This window comes from Canis lupus, chromosome 29 (genome assembly GCF_011100685.1).
Source record: "Canis lupus familiaris isolate Mischka breed German Shepherd chromosome 29, alternate assembly UU_Cfam_GSD_1.0, whole genome shotgun sequence".
Taxonomy (NCBI): Eukaryota; Metazoa; Chordata; class Mammalia; order Carnivora; family Canidae; genus Canis; species Canis lupus.
The window spans coordinates 41,720,645-41,725,137 of record NC_049250.1 but is presented as its reverse complement, the minus strand read 5'-3'; positions in this window follow the sequence as shown (position 1 = coordinate 41,725,137).

Below are 4,493 nucleotides of genomic sequence, written 5' to 3'. Positions count from 1 at the left end.
GGCGGCGGGGGGAGGCGGGCGGGCGGGCGGCGGCCCTGCTGGTCCCGGCGGCGGCCACACCCCTGCGCCGCGGGCGGGAGGGCGGAGGGGAGGCGGGGGAGGCCCGGGGTGCGGAGGGCGCGGGGGGAGGGGGTGCAGGGGGGGGGCGGGGGAGGGGTGTGGAGGGGGGAGGGCGCGGAGGGGCGGGGGAGGGGGGTGCAGGGGGGCGGAGGGCGTGGGGGGAGGGGGAGGGGGGCGGGAGGGGGTGCAGGGGGGGCGAGGGGGGCGGGGGCCGGGGGGCGTGGACACAGGGCAGGGACTCCGCCCCCAGGACCCCAGGTGCCCTCCAGCCCCTCCCCCCAGGGCCCAGGTGGCCCCAGGGTACAGGTGGCCCAGATGGCCCCTCACCTCCAGCGCTGGGGCTCCCGTTGGCAAATGGACAGGGTCCCGCTGCGCCCGAGCCCCCGATGTTTCAGGAGGGACACGGGGACTGGGAGTCGCCCTCAGCCCCTGGACCCGGGGGTGTCTCCGGGCGCCCTCTGGGCCGGGGGGAGCCTGGAAGGTGCGCAGCCCAGGTGGGGCGCAGGAGGGAGCGCAGGTGCCGCGCCTTCGGGAGGGGCCCTGCAGGTGCAGGTGGAGGGTGCGGCTGCCCGAGCTTTGGGGACCCTGAAAGCGTTATTGCCCCGTGCAGGCCGCGGAGTGGTTAGGGCCGCGGCGTGGTTAGGGCCCCAGGGTGGTTAGGGCTGCCGGGTGGTTAGGGCCGCGGGGTGGTTAGGGCTGCCAGGTGGTTAGGGCACCAGGGTGGTTAGGGCCGCGGGGTGGTTAGGGCTGCCAGGTGGTTAGGGCACCAGGGTGGTTAGGGCCGCGGGGTGGTTAGGGCTGCCAGGTGGTTAGGGCACCAGGGTGGTTAGAGCTGCCAGGTGGTTAGGGCCGCGGGGTGGTTAGGGCCCCAGAGTGGTTAGGGCCACCAGGTGGTTAGGGCACCAGGGTGGTTAGGGCTGCCAGGTGGTTAGGGCCGCGGGGTGGTTAGGGCCCCAGAGTGGTTAGGGCCACCAGGTGGTTAGGGCGCCAGGGTGGTTAGGGCCGCGGGAGGGGCATCCGCAGGGCAGCAGGCGGCGGGGAGCCGGCCACGCTGTCTGCCCACCTGCACTCACCTCAGCAAGTCGCGCATTCCTGGTCACAGAGTGGGTGCTCAAGTGTTTTCTACGTTTTATGTTTTAATGAATTTGAATTTCTTCCTTTAACCATACTCTTACCAAATACAGACAGTGAAACACGGAGCAATTCAGGTCTCCTTTTAACTGAAAAAAAAAAATTTAATCCAAAAAATAAGAAAAAGAAAAACTAGACGCTCACTGGAAGAAAAAAAAGTGTAAAGCGTTCAATGTGCCCTTCCCTACACACGCAGCATCACCGTCGGTTAATAATCTCTCCCAGCTTTTATCGACCTTGTTGCCCTTTGAATAAGCCATGACCTTAGAGACCTCGGAGGTCCCGAGTCCTGGCCCTGGGACCCCGGCCCCTGGCAGGCTCACCTCCGCGGGGCCGTGTCCCCCTCACCGCACCGCTCTTTGCTCGAGCTGTTGGGGCAAAGGACACGTTTTCACTATTTCCAGTGGGTCGTGGACTGTTTTTCTCGTCACAGAACTAAACACTTGCTAGAGGGGCGTCTGGGCGGCTCAGCCCATCAAGCAGGGCCTCCTGATTCTGCTCAGGTCATGATCTCGGGGTGTGAGACTGGGCCCCCCACCCCCAGCCCCTCCCTTGGGCTCCCTGCTTGATTCTCTCTCCCCCTCGCCCTCCGCCCCTCCCCCGGGCTCGCTGCCCCCCCCCCATTCTCTCCCTGTCAAATAAATACATAAAATCTTTTTTAAAAATTGGCTCTCCCCTTACTTGTACAAAAATGTTTCCGGCTGGTTTTGTTTCCCGTGTGCCTCCCACACGTGATGTCCGCGTGTCTGTGTGGCTCTTCGCGGCGCTCCCCGTCTGGGGACCCTTACACCCCCAGTTCTGCTCACGAAGGGACGGCGGGCGCCCGCAGCCTCGGGCTGGCTGCCTTAGGGTCAGGCCCCTGTGTGCCTTGAGCCCGCGGGCCCGGCCGCCGGGGACCTCTGGGCCCTCAGGAGGTGCCTGGGACCCTGCCCTGAGCCCTCGGCGCTTGTCGCCCCCGGCGGGCGGGTGGCACTGCTCACCCGATACCCAGGAAGAAATTGAGGCACCGAGGGGTCGCTGGTACGGCTCCCGCGCAGCACAGTAGCCCTCAGGCCTGCCCCCCGGCCGAGCCCCGACCGGCCAGCGCTTCGCACCAGCAGGCCGACCCTGCTGCACCACGGCAGCGCTTCCCCCTCCTGGAGGAGAGGGGACTCCTCGGTGGCCCCCAAACCTGCCGCCCCCAGCAGCAGCCTGGCCCCTTCCCTGCTCCCGGGGTCCCTCCTCCCGGCGCGGGGGCCCCTGGCCTCGAGGAGGTGCGGGTGGCAGCAGCACCCCCCCGTCGGGCACCGGGCAGGGCCCAGTGAGCTGCTGGGGACCCGAGCTGGGGTGTGAGACACGCAGGGCCGGGGGCTCTGGGAGGGGGACCCAGGCGCAAGACAGGCAGCTGAGGAGGCGGGTGGGGGGGAAGGACAGGAGGAAGTCGGGGGCCTGACCGGTGCATCGCAGCCCTGGGTGGCCTCGGCCTGGTCCCCACGGGAGCCGCACCCTGGCTCAAGCGGGTGAGGCTGGCCCTGGGGGACACGGCCGTGGCTGTGCCTGCCAGCTGCTTGGGCGTGGGGCGGCCACCCAGACCCGGGATGCGGCGGAGGGAAGGGGGCAGAGATGGAGGGAGAGAGACAACTGCGACAGAGCCCGGGAGGAGGCTGTGCAGGACGCTGAAGGGCCGAAGGGCCGTGGGCAGGGCTCCCGGCACCCTGCGCCTCAAGGGGGTCCCCGGCCCCTGCGCTGGAGGCCCGGGCTGGCTGGCCCGTCGGTCCGCGTAGACCATAAGGACGCAGAGACGGCGGGTTCTGACCTCGCCACGTGAGAGCGGTGATCGGTCATTAACCTCTGCGTTTTCAGCTCTCTTTTCTGCCAAAAAAGAGAAGCAGCAGCAGCAAAGTTCTGATGATAAGATGAGAAAAGGGAGGGCAAGGTAAGCTATAGCGCGGCGGCGGTGGGCGGGCGACAAATACTTCAAAGGTTTAGCGGCAAAGAAAGAGGGACCGAGGCAGGCACCCCTGGGTGTGCGAGAGCGGCCTTCAAACGGGAGCAGCGGATGGGTGACCGCAGTGTCATCCGACCTGAGACGGCCAGAGCGTGGCAGGGGCGCTCCCAATAATGGGGCCAGGACGTCGGGGGCCTGTGCTCCTCGGGGCCCTCAAGGACTTGCCCAGAGCAGACAGGGAAGGCGAGTTCAAGTCCCCGGTTCCGAGATTCAGAACCTCCAAGGTCACATTGTCTCCTTCCAAACACTGACTTGCCTGCAAGCTGTCGTTTATAATTGCCTTTCTCCTGCTTTCCCAAAGAAAAAATCCCGTCGCATACCCCACACCTCTCCAGAACGCATTGCCCTGACGGAGAGATGACCCCGAAGCCAAGCTGAGGGACATTTCGACATTTCCTTTGTGACTCCCACGTATCCCGCGAAGATTCATTTCCGAGATCTTACACTTATGTTCAATAATTATGTATTGAATGCGTAATATATTTATATTTTAGTAAATTAGGTACTCTCGGGATTTAAAATAATTCAATTTGGAGAAAAAAATGATCACACAGGAAATATTTATTTTTTATTTTTTTTATTTTTAATGTTTCTACTCGCATTCCCGCCACCAGCAGGTCAGAGGGCTCCCCTCTCTCCGCGTCCTCGCCAACACCTGTTGATTCTAGCCGTCCTGACAAGCGTGGGGTGGTATCTCGTGGTGGTTTTGATTTGTGTTTCCCGGGAGATCCCTGATGTTGAGCATCTTTTCATGTGTCTGTTGGCCACCTGGACGTCTTCTCTGGAAAAACGTCTGTTCATGGCTTCCGTCCATTTTTAAATTGGATTGTTTGGTTTTGGGGTGTTGAGTTTTATAAGCTCTCTCTCTATATTGGATACTAACCCTTTATCTGATTAGACATTTGCAAATACCTTCTCCCACCTGTAGGTTGCCTTTAGGCCTGTTGACTGTTTCCTTTGCTGTGCAGAAGCTTTTTATCTTATATTGGGATGAAATCCCAATAGTTTATTCTTGCTTTTGTTTCTCCCACCTCAGGAGACAAAGCTAGTAAGAAGTTGCTAAGGCCAGTGTCCAAGGGATTACCGCCTGTGCCCTCCTCAAGGATTTTAATGGTTTCCTGTCTCACATTTAGGTCTTTAATCCATTTTGAGTTTATCTTTGTATGTGGTGTCAGAAAGTGGTCCAGTTTGGCTCTTTTGCATGTTGCTGCCCAGTTTTCCCAACACCATTTGTTGAAGACGTTGTCTTTTTCCCATTGCCTATTCTTTCCTACTTTGTTGAAGATTAATTGATCCTATACTTGTGGGTTCGTGT